The sequence below is a fragment of the Sus scrofa genome, chromosome 1, assembly GCF_054392235.1.
Source record: "Sus scrofa isolate SSC_HxYL_T2T_F1_AM1 chromosome 1, Sscrofa_HxYL_maternal_Yorkshire_Landrace_v2.0, whole genome shotgun sequence".
Classification (NCBI taxonomy): domain Eukaryota; kingdom Metazoa; phylum Chordata; class Mammalia; order Artiodactyla; family Suidae; genus Sus; species Sus scrofa.
The window spans coordinates 121,105,344-121,119,213 of record NC_139383.1 but is presented as its reverse complement, the minus strand read 5'-3'; the positions used below and the strand labels follow the sequence as shown (position 1 = coordinate 121,119,213).

Sequence of the window (13,870 nt, the reverse complement as noted above, 5' to 3'; positions counted from 1 at the left end):
TGACCTTTTGCCATATCGGCTATGGACTCCCCACCTCCCCAAGGAAATACAACAGTATGGATACAGTTGAGGCTCCTCAAGTATTTCAATCTAATTCACTGCACCGCCCCTCTCCCACCTCCCCAAAACCCATCTGCCAATCAGCTGTGGACAGGGCAGCTGTACTGTACAACTCACACTGGCCCCTGGAGTTGTTGTGATAGCAATCTCAATGCTGCAGTTGTCCTCACTTTAGGAGTTCCCCTTGTGGCCCAGAGAAAATGAATCTGACTAGTATCCATGAGAATGCAGGTTTGATCCCTGGCCTCGCTCAGAGGTAGTGTGGGAGCTATGGTGTAGGTTGCAGACGTGGCTCAGATCCTGCGTTGCTGTGGCTGTGGCAGCTGCAGCTCTGATTTGACCCCTAGCCTGGGAACTTCTATATGCCTCGGATGTGGCCCTAAAAAGAAAAAAAAAAAAAAAAAAAAAGAAAAGAAAAACTGAAAAAAAATTAAAGTTTTCCTCACTTTAGATCATCTCTCTTAAAGGAAGGAGATACACAGTATTTTAAATATCTAAACTTTCCTAAAATGAAGCTATATTCCCAAGATGGAAGGCCAATGCTTGCTAAAACCAGAATTTAGTTTTGAAAGCAGAGATGCTAGGTCAAGGTCAAACTACCCACCAAGTGTTCCCTTCCTTTTTTCTCTCTCCTACCCTGGCTCTACTCCCTCTCTCCTTAAAATACATATATACATATATATGTATTTTTTTAATTACAAAATATTTTCGTACTTAGGTGTAAACCTCCAACTTACATAAAACAACAGTCCCCCCATACACCACAATACATGTTTTGTTTATTTGTTTTTTGTCTTTTGTCCTTTTAGAGCCACACCCACGGCATATGGAGGTTCCCAGGCTAGGGGTCTAATTGGAGCTACAGCTGCCAGCCTACACCACAGCCACAGCAACACAGGATCCGAGCCCCATCTGCGACCTGCATCACAGTTCACAGCAATGCCAGATCCTTAACCCACTGAGCAAGGCCAGGGATGGAACCCACAACCTCATGGTTCCTAGTCAGATTCAGTTCTGCTGTGCCACAATGGGAACTCCACATGTTTTAACAAATGTTGTAACTTTGCCATATTTGCTTCAGATTCTTTTTTTTAAAGATTTTAAAGAAATCATTACTGATTAACAGCACGAGAGATCTTTTTCAAGTGGTTTTACCCATATGCTCTGCCATCAGCACCTTTAAAGACTATTTCGTCCTACTAGAGCACATGATAAGTTTATCACCGCAGCCTGTAACACATTAGAGGGTCTTTAATATCTCAATCCAAAGGAAGTTAAGTTTTAGGCATCAGTGACAGGAAGACACATAGGGTTTAGGGGAGGGGCTAACTACATAGTTGTTTTTGCTTTGTTTTGTTTTGTTTTTATTTTTTTTTTTGTCTTTTAAGGGCTGCATCCATGGCATACGGAAGTTCCCAGGCCAGGGGCTGAATTGGAGCTGCAGCTGCTGGTCTACACCATGCCACAGCAACACCAGAACCGAGCCGCATCTTCGACCTACACCGCAGTTCACGGCAATGTCAGATTCTTAACCCACCAAGCAAGGCCAGGGATCAGACCCACATCCTCATGGATACTAGTTGGGTTTGTTTCTGCTGAGCCACAATGGGAACTCCCTCCTGGGTTTTTGGGTTTTTTTAATCATAATTTGCAATTGCATATTTATTTGCATGAGTATTTGATCAATGCCTGTTCCTCTTATTAGAGCACAAACTTCATGAAGATAGGGACCTTGGTCATATTTTTTCCACTTCTAAATTTATCAGCATAATTCCAATCTCCTACATAATCAATACTTATTTACTGAACAAATGGGTGATTTCCTGTCCCAGACCTCAAGATTTAAATCTTTCCTCCCCCAAATTGCAGCCTTGCCCTAACCACCCCTCTTTTTCTCTAACTTAGATGAATCTTCTCTGCACTCTCCCCCTCCATTTCCTTCACATTTGCCCCATTTAGAAAAATGACCCAAGGGTTGGTAATAAAAAAATACTATATCTTATGATGATGACGTATATTCTTGTCTATTTCTGCTAACTATTGTAAAATGGACTGTCATTGTTACATGCAACAAAAGACTTATTACAAATTTTAGAAGGGTCTCTTTTACAGATACCATAACAACACCACCATGGGTTCAAGATGATTTTAACAAGCAAAAAAAATGGTCAACTCATAAGCCAAATAGCTATTTTGCAAACATGGAGTGAACCCAGAATTCTCAGTTATAAGCTTGAAGACAATGCCACTCCACGCAGCAACCATTAGGTGCAAAAAAAGAAAGGAAAAAAGTGATTCGGAACAGAACTGTAAGGATCATTAACTGCAACAGAACAGTCATATTCCCATAGGAAGTTCTTACAAACACGATACACCATCTTGTCATCCAATATACCGAGAAACATTTTGAGGTTTAAAGTTGGATTTTGATCCTGGATATAAATGTTCTCCAGTCATAGTTTAAAATAAAAAGAAGCAGTAGCAGCACCAAATTAAAATCCCATGCTTAAAATTAAGTCAGTCAGTACCCTGAAGAACATTCAAAAACTAACAGATGAATAGATGTTTTTGCATATATTTTCAACCTTCATTGTTCACCCTCACACAATTCCACCCACCTATTCCATGTTTCTTTTCCTGCCAGAACCCTGGATGTGACTCCAAGGCAATTCTGGAGCTCACGCCTGTCTCCCTTCCAAACTGAGATGCTCTCAAGATTGGAATATGTGGAGTTCCCATCATGGTGCAGTGGTTAAGGAATCCGACTGGGAACCATGAGGTTTCAGGTTCAATCCCTGGCCTTGCTAAGTGGGTTAAGGATCCAGTGCATTGCCGTGAACTGTGGTGTAGGTTACAGACGCATCTCGGATCTGGCATTGCTGTGGCTGTGGTGCAGGCAGCCAGCTACAGCTCCAATTCTACCCCTAGCCTGGGAACCTCCATATGCCGTGAGTACAGCCCTAAAATGACAAAAAAAAAGATTGGAATATGTAACTGCACTGAGGAGACGGAGCAGAGGGACACTGCTCCTAACTCACAAGCTAAAGCTACGGACAGAAAACAGTGCTGAATCTACAATCTGCCTGGTGGATGTTGCAAGCTGTGTTCTTTTAGGTCTTTTCTTTTATTGCCCAGAAACTCACAATCCCTGCTGTTCAGAGAGATGCACCAGACCAAGGAAGGACCAGACTTCCAATGTCCATCTTGATCTTGCTTCCAAACTAGTGATAAAAGGTAGACGGCTGGCAGGAGTCAATGAAGGACCTCCAGCGAAATGTTTTAAGACATTCATTCAGTCATTTACTCATTCAACAGATGTTTACTGAGCTCTTCTAAGGGCTTGAGTACTGTGATCATAAGGCATATATGATGGTGAGCAGAAGATTCCCCACCTTCATGAAACCTGTCTATGGATGAAAGACCAACATAAATTAAACAATTACACAAATGAACAGAAACCTCTAAACTGTGATTAGTGCTTGGAAGGAAAAGCATAAGCTCCTATAGGAAATTATAAAAGGGGGAGCAGACTTTATCTGGGTTTTTAAGCTGAATTATAAATAAACACGAATAGGTATAAAAGGATAAGGGGGGTTTCTTGCTCGCACCAGTAATGGCAAATACAAAGGGCCTGAAGCAGGAAGACATGTACAGCAGCACATCTGTGTATGCAGGAGGGTCAATGGGAAAGAGGTAGAAAAGAAGTGGAAAGGTGGCCAGAGCCCAGTCGCCAACAGCCTTGTGGGCTGTTGTAAAGATTGTGGTCTTTGAAGATGAATTTGAAGCCATGAAAGGTTGTGAACAGTGACTCTATGGTCTAATTAAGTTTTCAGATCACTCTGACTGTCATGCGGAAGTGTATCGAAGGGGGTCAAAGAAGAGAAGTAGGAAGACCAGTGACAAGATGATTTGATGTGTAATTTTTAAGGTCACTGGCTACCCAGTGGAGAGTGACTTGGAGGGTAGCCAGAGTACACTCAGGAGATGAGTTCACTGGCAGGTGCTGCCACCCAGGTGAGAGATGCCAATGGTCTGGGCCAAGAGGGAAACAGCATGCCCAGAGAACTGCCATGCTGACACATGAGCTGGCTTAGTCCCACTCTCCCCCCGTGTGAGTGCTGCATGGGTCCTGTGGGAGCTGCCACTTAGGCATCCACAGGGACAGAGAGAAGCCCCTCCTCAGGAAGAGACAATAGTCTTCAGTTTCAAGGCCAAAAATCCTCTTGCCTCTCCTGAGCAACTGACTTATTTTATCCCCAGGAACATGAGGCAGTCACCCATCATGGTGCCTTTGTTGTGCTAGTGGAGAAAAAACTCAACGAATTTTAAGCCCACCCTCACCAAGCATACCACTCTTCCTTGACCGCTTCTTCATGGCTGAATTTAGTGTTTCACCTTACTTTTCCTATTCTTATTTTCTTCTTCATGGAGTTCTCATTGTGGCTCAGACAGTCAAGGACCCAACATGGTCTTCGTGAGGATGCAGGTTCAATTCCTGGCCTTGCTCAGTGGGTTAAGGATCTGGCATTGCTGCAAGCTGCTGGTATAGGTCGCATATGCAGCTTGGATGCAGCCTTGCTATGGCTATGGCGTAGGGCCCAGGTGTGGCTCTGATTCGACCCCAGGCCATAAAAACACACACACACACTCAAATTAAAAAGGAAAATGTTTTGTTTTTTGCCTTATCTAGTGGTTATATGTAATTTTTAACCCATTGCTATTTACCTGTTTAGCAAGATTCCATAGGAAATTATTTTTTAACTGGCTATTTAACACGTATTTTGTTATTTAAAATAGATAACAGAGAAAAACTGTTTCTCTACTCCCAACACTTCTATATCCAAATGTGTGGGTTTCCTACAATGAGCAATCCTCCAGTTCCCTAGAGACACCAGCTGTGTGTTTCACAACTTAATTCAATGCTGACACTAACCACCCTTAGTTCAGACTCCACAGGTTAAGGGCTCAGTCCCATAAAAATGTCTCACTGCAGACTCCAACCACAAGTATGAGGTGCCCAGGGTGTCCACGTTTCTGTTCTACATGGCTACAAGTCAGAGGTCCCCACAATCCCCCTCCTAGGGTTCGATAATTTGCTATCATGGCTCACAGAACTTGGTAAAATACTTTATTTACATGTGATGTTTACTATAAAGGATACAAACGAACAACCAAATGAAGAGGTACAGAAGATGAGCTCCAAAAGGGTCCCAAGCACAGGCGCTTCTGTCCCAGTGCAGCTGGGTCACACACTACGCTCCCAGCACATGGCTCTGCTCACCATCCCAGAAGTTCTCTCAACTCTGTAATTTAGGGATTTTTTTTATGGAGGCATCATCTTACAGGCACAATTAACTCGATCTCTAATCCCTCTGTGTAGCCCAGAGGATGAGGGTTGGGTCTAGCTGATGATAAAGGGGGAGGGTCTCAAAGTTCCAAACTTGAAGGCATGCTTGGTCTTTCTGGTGATCAGTGGTGATCTTGAAGCCACCCATGAGTCCCCAGCCATCAGTCATCTCACTAGCACCCACAAAAGAAACTCCAATTACTCCAGAGATTCCAAGGGTCTTAGAAGCTGTGGTGTCAGGAACCAGGGGCTGAAAACAAATATTGTAACAAAAGATGGTCCTATCCCCCTCTCAGTAAAGAAATTATAAGGGTTTTAGGAGCTCTGCACTCTGTGCCAGGAACCAGGGAGGAAGACCAAATATACCTTCGCTATTATATCATAGTATCACAGTATGATGCATATTCATTGCAAAAATATTGTGAAACACAGAAAAGCTCAAGAAGACAATGAAAATAATCTGCAATTTCACCACACAGAAATGAGAGTAGCTAATATTTGGGGATAAAGTCTTCCAATTTTTTTTCTATGCCTGCCTATATAACTAACATCTTCCAGTCTTTTCCACAGAAAAGGATGTGTGTGTATGTATGTATGAGCGTCTGTGTGTCTAGGTGTATGTGTCTGTGTGCGTGCACTTGTGCTTACATGTGTTTGTATAAGACTCTTCAATCCATTTTGGAACAATGAGAGAAACAGATAAAAAGATAAAGAGAAGATAGATGATAGACAGAGAGACAGACAGATATTTTCCCCTGAATTTGAGTACTGAATGATTCAAATGCTAGACTACTTCTTTGACAATGTCAAAATTGTTTCATTCCAACTACTTCTATCAATAAATAATACTCTTGCTTGCTCAATCAGAAGCAATTGTTTGGCCAAGTGATGAATGATGACTTAGACGTTATGTGATTCCAGTCTTTCCATCTTGGGTCCTAAGAGTATTCAGGTTGATGGAAGACTGACCACAGGTAAAAAATAAACATTCCCCATGGTCATGTCACATGCTACCAGACCATACAGCACATTATATTTTAAATTGTTTATACAGTAAAACTAGATTGCCATTGTAAATGACAAATCTCTTAGCTTTCTTGTTTCTGGCAGCAATCTGTGGGAAAGCAGAAAACTGCTCCCAAGTTATAGCAAGACTTGTTTTGCTTTGTTTTTTAATTGCAAACCAACCTGAGTTTCATTCTCAGATGAAGGAATAACCAAGAACTAAAAGTACTACCTAGCTTAGGCAGGCTGTGGCAGTTAAGAACACCTAGAACAGGTGTCACTTGAAATTCATGCAGTAAAAGCCCATGACCAAATTGCTCCTTAACAATACTCAACTGTGCCCAACTCCTTATGAATCTGTTACCAGCTGAATGTGTTTAAAGATACAAATATCTAATAGCATATTTTTAGTCCATATGGTTGCACTACGCTCACATCTATGTGTCTATTTGGTATAGAAACCCACAGAAATTTGTAGCCACTATGTCTTTGTCCAACCTCAAATGAGATGAGCATATCAAAGAGTTTCCAACATGTCTTAACTATATTAGCTAGAAGGACAAAGCGCTCACTTTCCAGGGCTCTACCACCTGAATCCCTCCTCCTTCTCTTCCTCCCTTCTTCCTTCTCTTTCTTCCTTCCTATGTTCATTTATATAAGCTCAACACTTTGAGGGTTTATTGTTGAGATGAATACAGTCTTTAAGTTAAATAATACAGTGGAAAAATGGTAACATGGAGAAATTTTTACATCCTAGACTTAGCTACCAAATCATCTTCTAATTCCACATCCCTAAAAAGGATATGCTCAGGAAAGGTACGATTCACCCATTCTCATGAATCTCTCAGTTTAGTAGAAACCCCATAAACCCTAATTGAGTAGACCATCATATTTTTTAAAAATGTAATTTGACTCTTAAAAATTTGAATGTTTCCTTGAATTTTTATATATAAACACAAGGGTGTTTTTTTTTCACAATTACACGCTTGTTCTGATTAGCCTAATATCTATTCTTTCCAACAATGAGTAATAAAAGTTGAAGGTATCCAGGTAATAGATACTTTCATGAAAGTCTGCCTAGTTCACCCTCTCTAGAAAGAGAGAGAGAGGGAGGAGAAGACAAAGATGACAAAACTATCATACTAAGTGAAGTCAGACAGTGAAAGACAAATATCATTGATATAACCTATTTGTGAAATCTTAAAAAAGGATACAAATGAACTTATTTACAGAACAGAAATAGACCCATGGACTTTGAAAAACTTATGGTTAACAAAAAGGACAGGTGGGGACCGTGGGAGGGATGGGCTGAATGTTTGGAATTGGCACATGCACGGTGAGGTATATGGAATGACTGGCCACTGGAGACCTGCTATACAGCACAGAGAACTCTACCCAGTATTCTGTGATAATCTATGTGGGAAAAGAATCTGGAAGAGAATGGATATGTGTATATGTATGACTGGGTCACCCTGCTATACAGCATAAATTATCACAACCTTGTAAATCAACTATACTTCAATAAAACTTTAAAAAAAAAAAAGAAGACAAAACAAGACAGTCCCAAAGTTAAGCTTAGTCTGGAAAACCCAACCCTTCTGATCACAATTAAATAAACCAGGAATAAATACTGAACTCAAGCTGGTTCCAATCAGATTTGGTTCTTCCTCTTACGGTTATAGTAGACAAGCTTAGGTCAGAACAACCCTCCCATTGAAAACCTCTAGAAAAGATGAATAATAAAGAAAAAAAATCTGTCAGAAGGCAAAAGAACACTAAAAGGCATTAAGATCTGGAAAAATAAGATCCCAGACAGAAAGAAGCCTCAGAGAATTGAACCATATACTTACACCCTGTAGGCATCTGCTGATTCTAAGCAATGGCTTAGGGGCTTAGAAAACAGGCAGAACATTCAGTAGCCTCATAGGACTGCAGGGAGCACAACGAAATTCAGGACCCACCAGAGAACAGCAGCCATGCTAAATATATCGGGGTTTCACTGGTACTCTTGAAGAGTGTATTCCCTAGTTGTAAGAATGAATTAATTGGAACTAGCTAGGCCCTCACAAGGACTGAAGTTCACTTCTAAATCAACATAATCCTAGGCTGGGTCAAGGTGATGTGTCCCTGCAGTAGGCAGCCTCTGAGATGGTCCCCAATGATACCTACCCTCTGATGCTCAAGCCCTTGGGTAACCCCTTGAATATGGGCTGAACTTAGTGACTGCATTCTACCAAATAGAACTGACAAATGTGATAAGTTATCACTTCTGAGATTAGGTTACAAAGAGACTATCCTTCTGTCTCACCCTCCCTTTCTGCTTCTTTTACTTGTTCTGAGGGTAGCCAGATACCATGCAGTGAACTGACCTACAAAGGAGGTCTATACAGCAAGGAATTAATATCTCCAGCAAATTAGTCAGTGAAGACCTGGGCCAGCCATGTGTGACGTAGCTTAGTAGCTGGCCCTCCCACAGAGGAGCCTTCAGGTGAGACCACAGCTCCTGCTAGTACCTGAATTTCAAACATGTGAGAGACTGAAAAACAGAGGCACCCAACTAAGCCACACCCGGGTTCCTGTACACAGAAACACTAATAAATGTTTTTGTCAAAAGTCACTGGGATAATTTGTTACTCAGCAACAGACAATTAATACAGCCTCTACCCTAATGCCTTACAGCATGAAAATCAATCATCTCTCAGACTATAAAAATATTTACAGTTTCAAATTAGCTCTAAAATTTGCATACATATTGTCTGCCATTTCATAAAAACATAACCAAATATGCATAAATATTAAAAATAACCTTACATTAATGGGAAAAAATAGCTTCAGACTCACTAGATATTCAGATATTGGTATTACCAGAGAAGAACTTTAAAAGGAATGACTAACATATTTATGAAAGTAGACAATATGATAGAGAATTTCAGCAGAGAACTGGAAAGTACTGTTTAAAAGAATCAAATAGAAATTAAAAAACCAAAAATATAACTAAAATTAAAAATACAATGAATTGGTTTCACAGCAGATTAGACATAGCTAAAGGGAAGAACTGGGAACTGGAAAATTGTCCACTGGATTTGCGGGGAGTGGCAGGGGGAAGAGAAAGCCAGACTAAAGAACACATTGAAAATTAAAAATGTGGATTCCAGAAGTTGCATTTCGAGGTAGTGTGGTCTTCATGAGCTTTCACCATGGTGTACCATGGCCAGGGCCAGAGAGTGCAGAAAGCAATGGTGCAGCCCATCAACTTCATCTTCAGATACTTGCAAAATAGATCTCGGATTCAGGTGTGGCTTTTGAGAAAGTGAATATGTGCATTGAGGGCTGTATCACTGGTTTTGATGAGTATGTGAACTTTGCATTAGATATGTAGAAGAGATTCATTCTAAGATAAAGTCAAGAAAATGACTGGGTCAAAAGAAAAAAACTGGGTCAGATTATGCTATAAGGAGATAACATTACTCTGCTCCAAAGTGTCTCTAACTAGAAATGATCAATGAAGTGAGAAACTGTTGAGAAGACAAGAGTTTGTTTTTACTCAACAGGTGTCTTTTGTTGAGAGTGCAGTTCTAAAACATATTCATATTGTTTTAATCATCCTGTGTTACGACCAGATGACAACAAATGCTTTGGTGCTGTTTTTATTTAAAAAAATTAAAAATGTGAACTGAGTCTCACAGACGTAGAAAACAAACTTATGGTTACCAAAGGAGAAAGGTAGGAGAGGGAGATAAATTAGAATTTGGGATTAACATATACACACTGCTCTATATAAAATAGACACTCAACAAGGACCTACTGTATAACACAGAGAACTCGACTCAATATTCTGTAATAACCTCTATGGGAAAGGAATCTGAAAAATAATGGGTACGAGTGTGTGTGTGTGTGTGTGTGTGTGTGTGAATCACTTTGCTGTACACCTGAAACTAACTCAACATTGTAAATCAACTATACTCCAATAGAAAATAAAACTTAAAAATAAATAAAATAAAAATTAAAGATGGAGAACATAAAATATACAAACAACTTATACAACTCAACAGCAAAAAAGCCAACAAACCAATTGAAAAACAGGCAAAAGACCTGAATAGACATTTCTCCAAGGAAGATACACAGATGGCCAACAAGCACATGAAACAATACTCAACATCACTGATTATTAGAGAAATGCAAATCAAAACTACCACGAGATACCACCTCACACCAGTCAGAATGGCCATCATTAATAAGTCCACAAATAACAAATGCTGGAGAGGGTGTGGAGAAAAGGGAGCCCTCCTGCACTGTTGGTGGGAATGTGAGCTGGTACAACCACTATGGAGAACAGTATGGAGATACCTTAGAAAACTATACATAGAACTACCATATGACCCGGCAATCCCACTCTTGGGCATATATCCAGACAAAACTCTCCTCAAAAAAGACACATGCACCTGTATGTTCATTGCAGCACTATTCACAATAGCCAAGACACAGAATCAACCCAAATGTCCAGTGACAGATAATTTGATTAGAAAGATGTGGTATATATATACAATGGAATATGACTCGGCCATAAAAAAGAACAAAATAATGTCATTTGCAGCAACATGGATGGAACTAGAGACTCTTATACTGAGTGAAGTAAGTCAGAAAGAGAAAGACAAATACCATATGATATCACTTATATCTGGAATATAATATATGGCACAAAGGAACCTTCCCACAGAAAAGAAAATCATGGACTTGGAGAATACACTTGAGGAAGGTTGCCAAGGGGGAAGGGTAGGGAGTGGGAGGGACTAGGAGCTTGGGGTAAATAGATGCAGAATGTTGCCTTCGGGATGGATTAGCAATGGCATCCTTCTGTGTAGCACTGGGAAATCTGTCTAGTCACTTACGATGGAACATGTAATATGAGAAAAAAGAATGTATACATGTAAGTGTAACTGGGCCACCATGCTGTACAGCAGAAAAAAAATACATATATAAATAAAAGATAAAAAAATAAAATAATATAAAATACATTAAGTTCAAGCACATAAATCTCCTTTAATTAGAATATATAATCAAAGTTGCATTAAAAATAAAATAAATATCTGGAATGATCATTTTAAAAAAATTAAAGATGGGGAGTTCCCATCATGGCACAGTGGTTAATGAATCCGACTAGAAACCATGAGGTTGCAGGTTTGACCCCTGGCCAGTGGGTTAAGGATTCGGCATTGCTAAAACTATGGTGTGTAGGTTGCAGATGAGGCTCGGATCTGGTGTTGCTGTGGCTCTGGTGCAGGCCGGCAGCTACAGCTCCAATTAGACCCCTAGCCTGGGAACCTCCATATGCCGCAGCTGCAGCCCTAGAAAAAGACAAAATAATAATAATAATAATAATAATAATAAAATAAAGATAAAAATAAATAAAGATGGACAACAGAAGAATGGATAAAGAAGATGTGGTATATATATGTATATACACAATGGGATACTACTTAGCAATAAAAGAGAATGGAATAAAGCTATTTGCAGCAACATGGAGGGACCTAAAGATTATCATACTAAGTAAAGAAAGTCAGAAAGAGAAAGATAAGGATATTCCTGTGGCGCAGCAGGTTAAGGATCTGGTGTTGTCACTGCTGTGACACAGGTTTGATCCCTGGACTGGGAACTTCACATGCCACAAGTGTGGCCAAAAAAATAAAAAAGAAAGAGAAAGACAAATATCATATGATATCATTTATACATGGAGTGGTAATGAGGCTCAGTGGTAATAAACCTAGCCAGTATCCATGAGGATATGGGTTCGATCCATGGTCTTGCTCAGTGGGTTAAGGATCCTGCAATCCTACATTGCTGTGTAGGTTACAGATGTGGCTCAGATCTAGCTTTACTGTGGCTGTGGCAAAGGCCAAGAGCTGCAGCTCTGAGTCAACCCCTAGCCTGGGAACTTCCATATGCCATGGGTGCAGCCCTAAAAAGACAAAATGTCAAAATAAAAAATAAATAAAATATGATACAAATGAACCTATTTACAAAACAGAAACAGATTTACAGACATAGAAAAAAAAAAAAAAAAAACCCTACCCTTACCAAAGGGAAAAGAGGGTGGGGGAGGGATAAATTAGGAGTTTGGGATTAACAGATATAAACTACTATATATAAAGTACAAACAATAAAGTCCTACTGTATAGCATAGGGAACTACATTCAATATTCTATAATAAACCATGATGGAAAAGATTAATATGAAAAATAATATATATACATATATAAAATTAAATCACTTTTGCTGTACACCAGAAACACAACATTGTAAATTAAACACACTTCAATAAAAATAAAAAAATTTTAAGAAAATTCTAATTAAAGATGAAAAAGACAAAAAATACCATGTGCAAGAATTTTATAGTTAAATTTGGGGGGGGGAATCTTACAAAAGAGAATCCACCACAATTTTAGTGTTTCTATGGCAAAAAGACATAGCAGTAGCAACAAAAATGAGTGTTTTTGTCTACAAAGCTTCATGCCATATAAATTTCAACTAGCGAGAATTTTTTAACAGTTTGATCCATCATGCTAAATAGAAAAAAACTGTCTTTGTATTCAGATTATTATTTAGGTAATAATATTTCCCTACAAGTTCAGGAAAAGTACATACTTAGAAAAAGATAATTTAGCAAATTAAGCATTATTAAATCATTTCATATGAAACAAAAAGGAGGCAGCCAAAAAAATTAGAGGAAAAGTTTAATGGAGTTATGTCAAATAGTTAAGGAACAAAAATATTATTTTTTTAGATTTTATGATATTTATGAGTTTTTAAACATTTATTTCTTTTCTCGTTATAAATAAATATTCATTTTTAAAAGCTATTCAAATTCTGTGAGTTTCTGGTGTGGAAAAGTGGGGTCTGCCCCTGACTACTATATATTATTTATTGATTTATATATGTAACAGCTGAACACACAAGTGGGAAGACTACAAGGCAACTTTGAGATCTTGTTTACCATGGAATAGGAAGAGGGGCCTGAGTGACAGGCATGGCACCTCCTCTGTGTTCACATACTCATATAGCAGTTTACATACTAAGTTAACTATAATTGCTGATCTCTGGTGTGAGTAAGCATCATGCTAAATCTGAGATACGGTTTTAGTGATGGAATTACCTTTAAGAAATCAGGTGGGATAAGATGTGCCTTATTCTGTAAAATTGGATATCTTACCTCTATTTTTTTCTTTGCTTTTTAGTGTCACACCTGCACCATATGGAAGCTCCCAGGCTAGGGGTCGAATCAGAGCTACTGCTGTTGGCCTACCCCACAGCCACAGCAACGCCGGATCCTTAACCCACTGAGCAAGGCCAGGGATCAAACCTGCATCCTCATGGATACTAGCTGGGTATGTTACCCATGAACCACAATGGGAACTCACTGGGATACATATAAGTTTAAATTTTAGATAGTAATGTGAGGTA

General features: G+C 39.4%; 1 long non-coding RNA gene and 1 pseudogene across 3 annotated transcripts in view; one reads left to right on the top strand and one right to left on the bottom strand.

Annotated features, from left to right (window-relative positions):
* LOC110260996 (uncharacterized) overlaps nucleotides 1-13,870 on the bottom strand; it is a 625,553-nt gene that overhangs the window by 477,221 nt on the left and 134,462 nt on the right. The gene's annotated exons all lie outside the window — the stretch shown is intronic.
* Nucleotides 9,598-10,063, top strand: LOC100037980 (small nuclear ribonucleoprotein polypeptide E; annotated as a pseudogene).